Source organism: Ursus americanus, chromosome 23, assembly GCF_024610735.1.
Source record: "Ursus americanus isolate L20-20 chromosome 23, mUrsAme1.1.p, whole genome shotgun sequence".
NCBI lineage: Eukaryota > Metazoa > Chordata > Mammalia > Carnivora > Ursidae > Ursus > Ursus americanus.
The window spans coordinates 40,885,477-40,900,762 of NC_142149.1; the positions used below are offsets into that span (position 1 = coordinate 40,885,477).

The window sequence follows — 15,286 nt, forward strand, 5'->3', positions numbered from 1 at the left end:
CACTTTCCCCGGGTTCTAGAAAGCCCTGCCTCTTAACCCTTTCCCTGCTGGACTCCTTGGAACAAGGGTCACTGGCCCCTCTCTTTGTTAGGCCCTTTCTCCCATAAATTTCACGGACCTTGCTGAGGCTAGGGTCTGCCTTTCACTGCTCTCCCTGTGAAGCCGGTCATCTGTCTGCTGGGCCTGGGAGAAGGAAGAACGGCCTCACCCCATCTTTCGGGGTTTAATTGTTGGCCGTAGCCGGGTGCCGGTTGTTCTGGCCGTGGCAGCAGCGGTGACGGCGGTGGTAGAAATGTTAGTTGAACGTCTATAAAGCAGGCAGGGTCCTGACAGCCGGATTCTTGGAACAGACTCTGGCTTAAATTTCAGGTCCTGGGCGCCTGCCTGTGTTTATGCTGAGCCCAAGGAGGGTAGACCTAGGCTACTGCTGCCGTGGCAAGTTCCCCTGGGTGGAGGGGGTCCTCTGTTGGGTCATTTGAGGGCCGGGGAATTCAGGCTTTTCTGAGAGTCAGCGTAAGAATGGGTAGGGGCCTGTTCAGAGCTCAAGCTACTCACCTGAGAGCCTGGCAGTATTCGGTTCCCTGCCTCTGGGGAAGGCAAGACTCCTGGTGTCGAGGCTTCTTAGACTGGGGGAGGGGAGCTCTGTTTATTGTATTTTATTTTTAAAGATTTATTCGTCTGAGAGCATGTTCCTGTGAGGTTTGGAGATGGGGGGGATGCAGGGTAGGGGGAGCTGAGGGAGAGAGAATCTCAAGTAGACTCCCAGCTGAGCACAGAGCCCAACTCAGGGCTCATCCCCACGACCCTGGGATCACGACCTGCGCTGAAACCAAGAGTTGGACACACAACCAGCTGAGCCCCCCCCCCCCGGTGCCGCACATCTGTTCTTTTAGACCCCCATTCAGGGGGACACATCTGCTTCTCTGCTCCCGCCCCTTCTCCGTCCTACACAGTCTGGTCTGTGTGCTGGGAGGCAGTTAGACCCCTCCCCTGCAGGGGCCGGTGAGGCCAGGATGGGAGTGGGAGGAGAGAGCAAACCGTTTGGTTCCTTGGAGATGTACTACTTCTGGTGCCGCACAATGTTGGCACATGCTCTTCCCTCGGTTTTCGTTTTTGCTTTTGTTTAGATTTTATTTATTTATTTTTAAGATCTCTACAGCCAACGTGGAGCTTGAACTTAGAACACCGAGATCAAAAGTCTTATGCCCCACTGACTGAGGCAGCCGGGCGCCCTGCTCTTCCCTCTGGCGCCATCTTCCCCCTTTCTTGTCTAGTTAGCTCCTGTTCCCACTTCATATGTGGGTAACACCTTTGCAGGGAAGTCTTCGCTGGCAAGTTAAATCTCCCTGTTACGGGCTCATTTATTTGTGTGAGTAATCATTTAGGCAAATAATCATGGGGGCCTGGTTATTGGTCAGTCATGTCAAATGTCTGACATGGAGCTAAACTCAGTGTGATGCGGGGGAGGAGAAAAACTTTGGCCTGCGGAGGCAGGCAGACAAAACTGTAGCTCTCAGGCAAGGCTTTTTCTCTCAGACCCTTCCTGTTCTCCTTGTAGACCGCAGTAACGACAGTCCCCAGTTCAGAGCTGCGAGCTAGGGGACTAGCTGCCGGCAAAGCACTTAGCCGAATGAAGAAGCTAAACGCCCCTCATGGACTATTCTTGAAAGCCGCTCAAGGCCATTGAGAGAGCCCAGGTTTCAAAATAACAGGCCCTGGGGTACCAGGCTGGCTCAGTCAGTGGGGCATGTGACTCTTGACCTCGGGGTTGTAAGTTCAAGCCCCACGTTGAGTGTAAAGATTACTTAAAGATAGGGACGCCTGGGTGTTTCAGTCAGTTAAGCGTCTGCCTTCGGCTCAGGTCATGATCCTAAGGTCCTAGGATCGAGTCCCGCATCGGGCTCCCTACTCAGCGGGGAGTCTGCTTCTCCCTCTGCCTGCTGCTCCCCCTGCTTGTGCGCTCTCTCTCTCTGACCAATAAAATCTTTAAAAAAAGATTACTTAAAAATAAAATCTTAAGAGGGCACCTGGGTGGCTTAGTCAGTTAAGCGTCTGCCTTCGGCTCAGGTCATGATCCCAGGATGCTGGGATCGAGCCCAGCCTCTGGGCTCTCTGCTCAGGGAGGAGTCTGCTTCTCCCTCTCCTCCCTGCTCATGCTGCCTCTCGCTATCTCTGTCACTAACTCTGTCTCTCTCAAATAAAATCTTAAAAAAAAATAAAATCTTAGAAAGGAAAAGGGAGGGAGGAAGGAAAGAACAGCGGGCTCTGAGTGATGGTCCCTCGTCGCCTGCACCCAGCTCTGTGACCTCGGCCCGAGTGCCCTCAGCTTCGGTTTTCTCGTGTACAAGCGGAGCAATCCATACCTCGCTCCTGTGGGGGTGACCAGGGTCATGTGCATGCTCATCTCAAACTCCGAGGTCAGACCTAGCACCTGTGGAAGCAATGTCTGTGCCCCCCTTCTTTCCCCTGTCTCACTCACTAGCTGTGTGACCAGAAGCAAAGTGCTACTTCCCTGAGCTTTGGTGGGAACACGTAGTTCACCAAGTTGTAAGAATTTAGAAATACGGCTGAGAAACCTTCCGAAACCCAGGCACTCGAGCCAGGTGAGAAATTATCACATGTCTGCTCCTTGCCCCCCTTCCTGTCCTGTGACCCCTCCTGCCAAGTCACCTCAACTCAGAGACCCACCGACAGTTCAGGCTCCTTTACCAGAGTAAAGGCTTCATGCACTGAGGCCATGATTTATGCCACTCATCGCCGAGGCGTCCTGCCCAGCCCCTGCTTAGTCCTAAGACCTAAGGTGAACGTGGGCAGAAACCAGGGGTCCTGAAGGTAGAGGAGACAGATATCTCAGCCAGCCAGAGATCCTGTGGCTATGGCCCTGGCTGGGGTGGAGGGGGCTGTCATCAGGGTGTGGGCTGGAGCAGAGTCTGAGCCTGGGTGGGGTAGTCTGGGGACCCTGATAAGCAGACTTGGGGCTATCAGGGTGGAGGCCCTTCTGCTTATCAGGAGCCTGCAGGGGCCACGAGGACCTGAGGATGCTTCCCGCCCCGAGCTGTCTCCTGGATGACAGCCCTTCCGTCCCTTTGCCTCCTTAGAACCCTTCCAGAAATCATATGGAGACTCTGCCCCTTCCCTGGCCAGCATGGGGGCGGAGGACACAATCCAGGTCCTTGGACCTTGCCTTGCATTCTAAATTTTATTTTTTATTTGAGAGAGAAAGAGAGAGAGAGAGGGCATGCACAAGCAGGGGGAGCAGCAGAGAGAAAGGGAGAAGTAGGCTCCCTGCTCAAGCCTGAGGCGGGGCTCGATCCCAGGACCCTGGGATCATGACCTGAGCCAAAGGCAGATGCTTAACCTACTGAGCCACCCAGCCTCCCGTGGCCTTGCATTCTAACAACTGTTGCTTCAGATCAGGAGCTCCGTGGCTCTCCTGAGGCCAGTGTGCACTTGTCCGGGACCTTAACCGTCTCATGTCTAATTCCAGTCCCTGCCACAGCAGCGTTGAGCCCTCGACTCTGACTTTGATCTTCTGTGGATGAAATGCGTAAACCGTGTGGTGAATGACAAAGTTAAGGGTGGTCAGATCCGCAAGAATCCTTCAAAATCATGGGATTCAAGTACTCCATTTATAGAGGAGAGGAAACTGAGGCCCAGAGAAGGGGAGCGAATCACCCACCAAAGCCTCAGGGTTTCCTCCTCTTCTCAGCACATGGGAACCCATGACCCTAAGACAGCAAGGCGGCAGCAGGTAGTCAGAGATACACAGAAAGCACGTGGAACACACACACACACGCACACACACACATGTGCACAGCACACATGCGTAACGCCTACAAAAACACAGAGGCAACACACATACTAAAAAATACATTCGGCTCGTAAAATTACTCTTAATTCCCTCTTGGTTACTCTACTAAGTTTCGTGAAGTTGAAAACTTTGGTGGCCAAATCATAGGGTCACTCAGTGTCCCACTCAAAGTACAATCAGCAGCAAAACTCATCCTGGAACCAAGGATTTTGAGAAGTTCTGGGAGGTTCTTACTTTCCTGTTTTGCTTTACACCCAGGGGACCCAAAGCGAGAGCCTAGGAGCTTACCAGGTGTGAGAAAGAAAAGCTGGAACACTGCTCTCATCCGTGCTCTCTGTGTGATACGCTGGGGCTCGAGATCCAGGGCACCGGAGATGACTGCGTGGTTTCATCATGGCCACCCTGAGAAGGTTCTCCTAACCCTCCCTCCTAACCTGCCCCCTAATGTCCAGGCTTTGAACCTGCTCTGTTTTCCTCATCACACTGAGAGTTCATCTGATCCTTTATTTGTCCCCAGCTACCCCGGGAGCAGGCAGCTTACCGGATTCTCTGTGGCCCCAGCACCCCTCATGGGTCTCGTCCTGCGAGACCCTCAGAGAACACCTTTGCACAGAACAGACACTGACCCCGCAGTCGGTGCCCAACTAGCGCTCAAGTACCTGACACGCCCCCTCACACTCTCCGTGCCCTTCAGCCCCACGAGCAAGTGTACCTGTCGAGCGACCAACACAGATGCCGTGGATTCCTAGCACTGGCTTCCCTGGGGACTTCGCCAACGTCCATCCATCAGTCTCCAAAAGATGACTACATGCCAATTTTATTTTTTTGGTAAAAAATCTATTTTTAAGTAATCTCTACATCCAATGGGGGCTCGAACTCACAACCCTGAGATCAAGAGTCCACATGCTCTGCTGACTGAGCCAGCCAGGTGCCCGTATGTGCCAATTTTATCGTTGAGAAACAGGCTCCTGGAGTAAACGCATGGCCTGCGTGATCCAAGAAAGTGGGAGAGGAGGCAGGACGACAGCTCTGCTCTCAGCCTCCGGGCCCCAGGCTTTGTGCACAAACTTGCTATGAACGAGGTGGATTTTCTGTGCGTCTCTGTGAGGACGTTTTGAGGGTTTGTTTGTTTTTTTAAGATTTTATTTGTTTGAGAGAGAGCTCAAGCAGGGTGAGGGGCAGAGGGAGCAGCAGACTCCCTGCTGAGCAGGGAGCCCGATGCAGGACTCGATCCCAGGACTCCAGGATCATGACCTGAGCCAAAGGCAGACACTTCATCGACTGAGCCACCCAGGCGCCCCAACTTTTTGAGTTTCAAAGGCGAGAGAATCAGACCTGAGTTTTGCCACTTACCTGAGCATGTCGCCTCATCTCCCTGCACCTTGGTCTCCTCGTCTCTAAAATGGGCATGGCGGTAATACCTACCTCACAAGGCCCCCGGGGAGATTCAGGGAAAGAATGTGTGCAAAGCCTCCGCATGACTCAGGACGCCCTCCTCGCTCCCACTCGCTCAGATCCCCCCCCCGCCCCGTCCAGTCCCCTTTTGAGCCTCTTCCACAGCTGCTCCAACCTGGCGATAACCTTCTCCCTTCTGACTCCTGCAGCTTGTGACCCAGGCCCTGGCGTGGAGCTCACGTGCCCGGGCCTCACACGCCATCCTTAGCTTGAACCAGAGCCCTAGCCCGTGTAGCTCGGGGTTCTGCCTTAGAGTGGCTTTTCTTCCAGACCACCTGCCCCGGAGGGACTCAGAGCCCAAAGGGAAAAGCACAGCTCCGGATTTGCCAGACCCTGGACTCCACTCCTACCGCTGGGTAGCCCGGGCCCTTGCCCGCTCTTGGAGCCTCGGCTGCCTTGTCAGATACATGGGCTTAAAACGCCTCCTTGTCCATGATTGGTGTGCAGATGAAATGGGATAGCAGAGCTGGAAAGGGCTAGGTAGAGCCTGGCTCACATATCATAGGAACTCAACAAATGCCGGATCTCCTTCCCTTCTGGCTTTGCAGCGGGCTTTCCCTCCGGGCCCTCTCCAGGGGGGCAGGAACCCATGGGCACGTGCACTCACTCAGACGCCTGAAGATGCACGTGATAGTGCACCCCTCGCGCCCCCGCGCAGACACACACGGAGTCAGAAATAGAAGCTTCCCGATCAACACCTCCCTAAGTCTGTTTGTTCATCAGCTCGCACTTCCTAGTCTCTGGGTCAGTGGCAACCCCCACGTTCAGACCCGGGCCCTGACCTCCGGCCCGCAGGTACGGTCCTGAAGGTGGCCTTTGGGTGGGAAAGGATCCCCAGGGAGCCTGGGTGTCCCTCCCTCCTCAAATCCTTCCCGCCATCAGCCGGGCCCTTGCTTCCCTCCCTCCCTGCCAGGACAACCTGTCTGCCTCACAGCTGCTGTGGAAGAGATAGGCAGCTTGGATTATCAGGCCAGACAAGGCTCCTCGTGACAGTTCCCTGTGCCCCCCTCCGCCAGGCAAGGTTCCAGGGCCCTTAACCCCCTCTGTGCCAGGCCCGCAGGCCCAGGGACTGGGAAGAGCAGGGAAGGGGCCCTGCCCCCATATCCAGTTCCCAAGACTGGAATCATGAGCACCAGGAAGTGGGGTACAATATCCCCTGTGTCCTCCAGGAGCCCATCTACACACTGGGCTGTCTCCTGCCAGTCTTGGGTCCATGGCAGCCTAGGGTAAGGAGGGACAACCGGGGCAGGCCTTTAAGGGCTTAGACCAAAGGCCCTATACTGTCTTTCCTCCCTCCCCCAGGCTGGTTCCAGGCTCTGGGGACGGAGGCCTGGCTGCACTCTCGGGCTCCACTGGCTTCAGCAGAGGTGCTGGTACATCACCCCCCTCCTTCCTCCCCCACATCACAGCTCTTCCTCCTCCGCAGCATCCTTCAGGCCCCTGTCAGCACGGCCCCTGCCTGTTTTCTTGCTGCCCTGCCTGCCTTTTGCCGGGCTGCTCCGGTCATCTCCCCGGGCTAGCCACCGTCCCAGATACTAAGGCTAACCAGGACCAAGTCCTGCTCGGGCCCCACTGCAACCACCCAGGCCTCCCTCTCCTGAAGGTCAGCAGGAAGGAGTGAGGAGAGCAGGAGCATGGAGGCTGGGAGTCTGGCTCGCTGTCCTGGTTCTGGCTCAGACACCATGTGACTTGGGCAAATTCTTCCAATCCCAGGCTCCTCTGTTTCCTCATTTGATGAAATAGAGGGCAGGAGCTCTTTTCACAGGGTTGACTCAGGGATTAAATGAAGTAAAAAAAAAAAAAATTATATACATACACACACACACACACACACGTATAATTTTAGTAATCAGCTGGAAAATAACATTAATATCTGAAAATAAGGGGCACCCGGCTGGCTGAGTTGGTAGAGCATGCGACTCTTGATCTCAGGGTTGTAAGTTCGAGCCCCATGTTGGGTGCAGAGATTACTTAAAAATAAAAAAAAAAACTTTGCTTTTAAAGATGTTATGTATTTATTCATCAGAGAGAGAGAGAGAGCACAAGCAGGGGGAGCGGCAGGCAGAGGGAGAAACGGGCTCCCTGCTGAGCAAGGAGCTGGATGTGGGGCTCCATCCCAGGACCGAAGACCCTAGGACCATGACCCGAGCCAAAGGCAGACGCTTAGCTGACTGAGCCACCGAGCTGCCCCAAAATCTTTTTTTAAATAAAATCTTCAGAAAATAATTTTAAAAATCTGAAAAAAATAACAAGAAAAAAGAAATGCCCGTGAGCAGACTTTATAATCCAGCTGCAAGCAAATATACCAGGTAGTACAACCTAACTGCTCCCTGAGGGCCGAGCTCGATGCTAACATGAACTGTGTGGTTTAGCCCTTGCGACAACCCCAACCACAGACGGCCCCAAGTTCAATCCTGGAACCTCTTCTCTCTGCTGCCCGTGCTCATTCCTTCACTGATCTCCTTTCATCCCAACGTTTCACATACAATCTGCACAGTGGTGACTCCCAGGTCCGTTTGTCCAGGCCAAGCCTCTCCGCTAAACTCACTTGTAGAGTGAATCTCCTACTTGCCAGTTTCTCTAATAAGCACCAGACTTAGCAAGTCCAAACCTGAGGTCCTGATCCCACCTTGAATCTACTCCTTCAACAGTTTTTTCCCATTTCAGTAAATACCAACTCCATTCTTCCAGGCAGGCCCAAAACCTTGGAGGTTTGTTAAATTAGATTTTTTTTTTAAAGATTTATTTATTGTAGTAAGAGGGGGAGAGAGAGAGAGCCCGAGAGAGAGCAGGGGGAGGGGTGGAAGGAGAGAATGTCAAGCAGACTCCCTGAATGCAGAGCCCAACGCTGGGCTCGATCTCACAACCTTGAGATCATGACCTGGGCCGAGACCATGGGGTGGGTTGGGTTGGGGGAAGAGGGCCGGAGTGGCTCAGTCGGTTGAGCATCTGCCTCCGGCTCAGGGCTCAGGTCATGATCCCAGAGTCCCCGGATCAAGCCCTGCATTGGGCCCCCTGCTCGGTGGGGAGCCTGCTTCTTGCTCTGGCCCTCCCCTGCTCATGCTCTCTCTCTCTCAATTAAATAAATAAATCTTAACAAAAAAACTCAAAATCAAGAGTCAAACACTCAACCGACTGAGCCACCCAGGTGTCCCAAATTCACTTTTTATTGAAAGACAACATGCATTCAAAAAGTGTATGACTTGGAAGAGAATTGTCTCAAAGTGAATACACCCATGTAACAATCACCCAGGTCAAAAAGCAGCATATTTTCTAATTTTTTGTTTGTTTATTTTTGATAGTGAACACAAGCAGGGGGAGGGGCAGAGGGAGAAACAGACTCCCCGCTGAGAGGGAGCCCGATGGGGGGACTCGATCCCAGGACCCTGGGATCATGACCTGAGCCAAAGACAGACCCTTAACTGATTGAGCCACCCAGGTGCCCAAGAAGCAGCGTATTACCAGAATATTCCCAGGAGCTTCCTGCGTCCCCTCTCAGTCCAAAGGTGAACTCCATCTTGACTTCTACTACCATAGATTAACTTTGCTTGCTTTTTTGGACTTTATATAATGGAACGACACACTATGTATTCTTTTGTCTGGCTTCTTTGGCTCAATATTACGTTTGCTAGATTCAAATTGTTTCATGTACCAATAGTTCATTTTTATTACTGCGTGGCATTCAAAGTCATGAATATACTACACTTTACTCATTCTACCATTTTTAAACATTTGGTTTGTTTGAATTCAGGGGCCATTATTCATAATACTGCTAAGAATATTCTTGTATGGACATGTATGTATATTTCTGTCTGGAGTGGCATGGTTGTGTCAAAAGATATGCTTGCGCTCAGCTGTAGTAAGATTCCAACAAGCACGTTTTCAAGGTGGTTGTATCAACCTACATTTCTTCCAGCAGCGTATGAAAGTGTACGAAAGTTCCAATCGATCTATGTCCTCTCCTACACTTGGAATTGTCACTCTTGTCCATTTTGGTCATGCGGGTGGGTGTGTAGTGATATCATTTTTTTTTCATTTCGGGTTTAATTTGCATTTCCCTGAAGACTAATGGGATTAGGCTGCCGTTCCCATTATTGCTCTGTAAGAAATCATCCCCAAATGGAGAAGCTCAGACAATGAATAGTCCTTTTACTACCTCGCACTGTTTCAGTTTTGAGGGTCAGGGTTTCGAGAGGTTGGTTGGTGTTTCTCGTGAGGATGCGGTCAGATGGGGGCTGGCCAGGCATCTCTCTCTTCCTGGAGCTCAGGGACTCTCCTTGTGGTCTGTCTGCTTGGGCTTCCTCACAGCAAGGTCGCTTCAGAATGGTCAGACTGCTTACACAGTGACTGAAGTCTTAAAGACAGAATATTCCAGCAAATCAAGCAAAATCTACACCGTCTTTTGGGATGTAGCCTTGGAAACCACATAGTATCACTTCTGCCACATTCTGTTGACTCGATTAGTCACAAAAGCCTACTCCATTTCACGGAAGGGGGCATAGGCTCTACTTCTTCTTCTTTTTTTTTTTTTTTTAAAGATTTTATTTATTTATTCGACAGAGATAGAGACAGCCAGCGAGAGGGGGAACACAAGCAGGGGGAGTGGGAGAGGAAGAAGCAGGCTCCTAGCGGAGGAGCCTGATGTGGGGCTCGATCCCATAACGCCAGGATCACACCCTGAGCCGAAGGCAGACGCTTAACCGCTGTGTCACCCAGGCGCCCCATAGGTTCTACTTCTGATCAGGACTGTCAATGTCACCAGAAGAAGACATAGAATGGATGATACCGTTGCCACTATCTTTGCAAAATACCATCCGCCACACGTGTTTTCGTACGTCGATCGGCCCTTCTTTGTAGTGCCTGAGCCCATCATTTGTCTATTTTTTCTTCTGGGTCATCTGCTTTTTTCTTTATTGATTTGTAAAATATATTCAGGATGCTAGCTCGTTCCCCCAGATGTCTTTTCTATTATCCTGAGGCTTGTTTTCTCACTCTCTCAATGGGGTTTGTCTGTAGAGGTGCATGAGTATTAATTGAAATTTTCATTGAGGTCATTGTAGGTTCACAGGCAGTTGTAAGAAATAATATGGAGAGATTCCTTGCACACTCCGGCCAGTTTCTCCAGTGGTGACATTTTGTAAAACTACAATATCATATCATTGCCACAGCCAAATATCATAGGATGTTCACAATGATATAATCTATCCATTTTATTCAGATTTCCTGTTTCACTTGGGCTCACTTGTGTGTCTGTGTTAAGTTCCATGCAATTTTATCACCTGTGTGATATTCATGTATCCACCACTGCGGTAAAGTTACCAAAACTGTTCCAGTACAAAGGCCCCTAATGTTTATAACCACACCCGCTTCTCTCCCACCACTCCCACTCCTGGCAGCCACTAATCTGTTCTCCATTTCTTTTCTTTTTTTTTTTTTAAGATTTTATTTATTTATTTGACAGAGAGAGACAGCGAGAGAGGGAACACAAGCAAGGGGGGTGTGAGAGAAAGAAGGAGGCCTCCCGCCGAGCAGGGAGCCCGATGTGGGGCTCGATCCCAGGACCCTGGGATCATGACCTGAGCCGAAGGCAGAACGCTTAATGGCTGAGCCACCCAGGTGCCTCTGTTCTCCATTTCTAAAATTCTGTCATTTCAAAAATGTCATACACGGGGTGCCTGGCTGGCTCAGTTGGAGGAGTGTGTGACTCTTGGTCTTGGAGTCATGAGTTCGAGCCCCACGTTGGGTGTAGAGATTACTTAAGTAAAAATAAAACTTAAAAAAAAGTCACACATCTCACACCCATTAGGATGTCTACTACAAAAATTAAAAAATAAAAAATCCAGAAAACAACAAGTGTTGGCAATGATGTGGGGAAATTGGGACTCGTACACTGTTGATGGGAATATAAAGTGGTACACTTGCTATGGAAAACAATATAATTCCTCTAAAAACTAAAAATAGAATTATCATGGGGTGCCTGGGTGGCTCAGTCGGTTAAACATCTGCCTTCAGCTCGGGTTGTGATCTTAGGGTGCTGAGATCAAGCCCCAAGTCAGGCTCCCCGATCGATGGGGATCTGCTTCTCCCTCTCCCTCTGCCGGTCCCCCCTCCCCATGCTTGCACGCGCGCGCACTCTCTCTCTCTCTAAAATGGAAAAATAAGATCTTTAAAAAAAATAGAATTATCGTATGACCCAAAGGAATTGAAAGAAGGATCTCGAGATACTCATACACTCATGTTCATAACAGCATTATTCGCAATAGCCAAACAGGGAAGTAACCCAAGTGTCTATCAACAGATGAATGAGTAAACAAAATGGGGCATATACATACGACGGAATGTTACTCAGCCTTAAAAAGGAAGGAAATTCTGACATAAGCTACAACATGGAGGAACCTTGAGGACATTATGCTGAGTGAAAGAAGCCAGACAGAAAAAGATGAATACTGTATGATTCCACTTATCTGAGGTACCTAGAGAAGTCAAACTTTCAAATTCATAGAGACAGGAGGCAGGGTGGTGGTTGCCAGGGACTGGAGCAGGGAGGGATGGGGAGTTATTGTTTAATGGGTACAGAGACTCAGCTTTTTTTTTTTTTTAAGACGTTTTATTTATTTATTTCAGAGAAAAAGAAAGAGAAAGAGAGACAGAATGGGGGGAGGGGCAGAGGGAGAGGGAGAGAGAGAAAAACCCAAGCAGAGCCTCAACACGGGGCTGGACCTCAGGACCCTGAGATCATGACCTGAGCCAAAATCAAGAGTCAGATGCTTAACTGACTGAGCCACCCAGGTGCCCCCAGAGTCTCAGTGTTACAAAAAAAAAAAGAATTCTGGAGATGGTGGTGATGGTTGCATAATATAAATGTAAATGTACTTAATCCCACCAAGCTGTATGCTTAAAAGAGTTAAGATGGTAAATTTTATTTTGGGTGTATTTTACCACAAATAAAAATAAAAGTTATATAGATGGAATCAGATAGTATGTAGCATTTTGAAATGGGTTCTTTTATTTTTAATTTTTATTTTTTTAAGATCTTATTTATTTGAGAGCGAGAGACAGAGAGCGAGAGAGAGCATGAGTGGGGGGAGGGGCAGAGGCAAGGGAGAAGCAGGCTCCCTGCTCTGCGGGGAATCTATCCCAGGACCCTGGGATCAGGACCTGAGCTGAAGGCAGACGCTTAACGACTAAGCCACCCAGGTGGGAATGGGCTCTTTCAGCCCAGCATAATTCCCTGGAGATTAATGTCTTTTGATAAGCAGATAACCTTTTTAAAAAAAATTATTGTGGTTTTTTTTTTTTTTTTTTTTTACTTCTGAGCATTTATTTATTTATTTATTTATTTCATTTTTTAAGGTAAACCCTACTCCTGACATGGGGCTTGAACTTATGACCCCAAGATCAAGATTCACGTGCTCCACTGACTGAGCCAGTCAGCCACCCGGGTAAGATTCTTAATTTTAGTGTTCCAATTTAATAATATTTTATTTTATAGTTATTGTTTTTCTTTTATAGTTACTGATTTTTGTATTGGTTTAAAAAAGTTTGCTTACCCTAAAGTCATAGAGATATTCTGCTATTTTCTACATGTTTATTATTTTACTTTTCCCGTTTAGATCGACAATCCATCTGGAACTGATTCTGTGTATAATGTGAGGTTCAGGGTCAAGAACCATTTTTTTGGGGGCGCCTGGGTGGCAGAGCGGTTGAGCGTCTGCCTTCGGCTCAGGGCGTGATCCTGGCGTTATGGGATCGAGCCCCACGTCAGGCTCCTCTGCTGGGAGCCTGCTTCTTCCTCTCCCACTCCCCCTGCTTGTGCTCCCTCTCTTGCTGGCTGGCTCTCTGTCAAATAAATAAATAAAATCTTAAAAAAAAAAAAAAGAACCATTTTTTCCCCCACACAGACATCTAGTATCTTTTATTGAAAAGACTGTCCTTTCCCCACAGCTCTGCATTGCCACCTTTGTCATAAACCAAGTGTGGGTCTATTTCTGGACTCTTTGTTCTATTCCACTGGTCTACTATGTACCAATTTCATACTCTCTGAGTGACTAAAACTTTAAGTCTTGATATCTGATAGTTTTAATCCTTCAACTTTGCTCTTTTGCAAGTTTGTCTTGCTTATTCTTGGTACTCTGGCATTTCTCTCTTAGTTTCATAATTAGTTTGTCAATTAAAAATCTCTTGGAGGGGTGCCTGGGTGGTTCAGTCGGTTAAGGATCTGCCCTCGGCTCACGTCATGATCTCCAGGTCCTGGGATCAAGCCCCGCATCTGGCTCCCTGTTCCGCGGGGAGCCTGCTTCTCCCTCTGCCGCTGCCGATCCCCCTGCTTGTGCTCTCTCTCTCTCTCAAATGAATAAATAAAATCTTTTTAAAAAAAACTCTTGGGATTGGGGTGCTTGGCTGGTTCAGTTGGTAGAGCATGTGACTCTTGATCTTGGGGTCATGAGGTGGAGCCCCATTTTGGGCGTAGAGTTTAATTTTTTAAAAAGATCTTTAAGGGCACCTGGGTGTCTCAGTTGGTTAAGCATCTGCCTTTTGCTCAGGTCATGATCCCAGGCTCCTGGGATGGAGTCCTACTTCAGGCTCCCTGCTCAGTGGGAAGCCTGCTTCTCCCTCTCCCTCTGCCTGCCACTCCCCCTGTTCGTGCTCTCTCTCCCTCTCTCTTTCTCTCTGTGAAATAAATAAATAAAATCTTTTAAAAAAAAGTCTTTAAAAAAACGTCTTGGGATTAATTGCATTCATGCGGCATCTAAAAAACAAAACGAAGTAGAAACTGACCTGTAAACACAAAGAACAAACTGGATGGTTGCCAGAGAGGAGAGGCTGGGGAGGGTAGGCAGAGTGGGTGAAGGGGAGTGGGAGATACAGGCTTCCAGCTCTGGAAAGAGTAAGGCACAGCCTAGGGAATATAGTCAATGGTAGTGTAATAGCGTTGTGTGGTGACAGACGCGAGCCACACTCCGGAGCAAGGCATAATGTGTATAGAGTTGTAGAATTGCCATGCTGTACCTCGAATGTTACATTGCGTGTCAATTATACTTCAATGAAAAAAAAAAAAGATACACAAAATAACAAATATTGTTAAGTGTTTGAAAACAAAGGGAAAAGAAGTGAAAAAAAATCTCTTGGGATTTTGTTTGGAATCTTTTTTTTTTAAGATTTTATTTATTTATTCGACAGAGAGAGAGACAGCCAGCGAGAGAGGGAACACAAGCAGGGGGAGTGGGAGAGGAAGAAGCAGGCTCATAGCGGAGGAGCCTGACGTGGGGCTCGATCCCATAACGCCGGGATCACGCCCTGAGCCGAAGGCAGACGCTTAACGACTGAGCCACCCAGGCGCCCCTGGAATTGTTTTTAACCTATAGAGCAATTTGGGAGGAGAGGTATCTTTGCAATACGGAGTCTTCAGATTGATAGCCATGGCACATTGGAGATATTTTGTATTTCTCTTTTTCGGTCACATCTAACATCCTCAACTCTGGCTAGTTCAAAATGGTATCCAGAATCTGAGTGCTTCTCGCCACCCCCATTGGTCTAAGTTGTCACCCTATTTCAGCTGTATTATTGCAGTGTTGGTCCTCCCTGCTGCCTCCATGCCCCTCTTCACTTTTTTCTTTTAAGATTTATTTATTTGAGAGAGTGCACAAATACCCGCAGGAGCGTGAGCGGTGGGGGGGGGGGGCAGAGGGGGAGGGAGACAAGCTGACTCCCAGCTGAGTGGGGAGCCCCACACGGGGATCGATGTCAGGACCTTGAGATCATGACCTGAGCCAAAATCAGGAGTCAGGCGCTTAACCGACTGAGCCACCCAGGCGCCCACCCCCTTCATTCTGTTCTCAGCAGAACATTCGGAGCGTTGCTCGTTTGGTGTTGTCTACTATGGGATTTGTAGGAGCTCTTTTTACATATGGAATGCAAATCCTTTGTTTGATATATGTGAATATTTTTTCTGACTGTGCTTGCTTCTTCATTTCCTGAGGTTTCTTTAGATGAACAGAGACTTATTTTGATGGTCCAACT

The 15,286-nt window shown here is 49.2% G+C and overlaps 2 long non-coding RNA genes across 2 annotated transcripts; both read left to right on the plus strand.

The window, feature by feature from the left end:
* Positions 1-2,966: 2,966 nt before the first annotated feature.
* LOC123776970 (uncharacterized) lies at positions 2,967-7,070 on the plus strand. Its single transcript, XR_006775549.2, has 2 exons — positions 2,967-4,221; positions 4,329-7,070. It is a non-coding gene; the product is annotated as an uncharacterized LOC123776970 (long non-coding RNA).
* Positions 7,071-11,580: 4,510 nt separating this feature from the next.
* LOC148107993 (uncharacterized) lies at positions 11,581-13,055 on the plus strand. The gene is made up of 3 exons (XR_015721363.1): positions 11,581-11,735; positions 12,620-12,708; positions 12,880-13,055. It is a non-coding gene; the product is annotated as an uncharacterized LOC148107993 (long non-coding RNA).
* Positions 13,056-15,286: the final 2,231 nt, after the last annotated feature.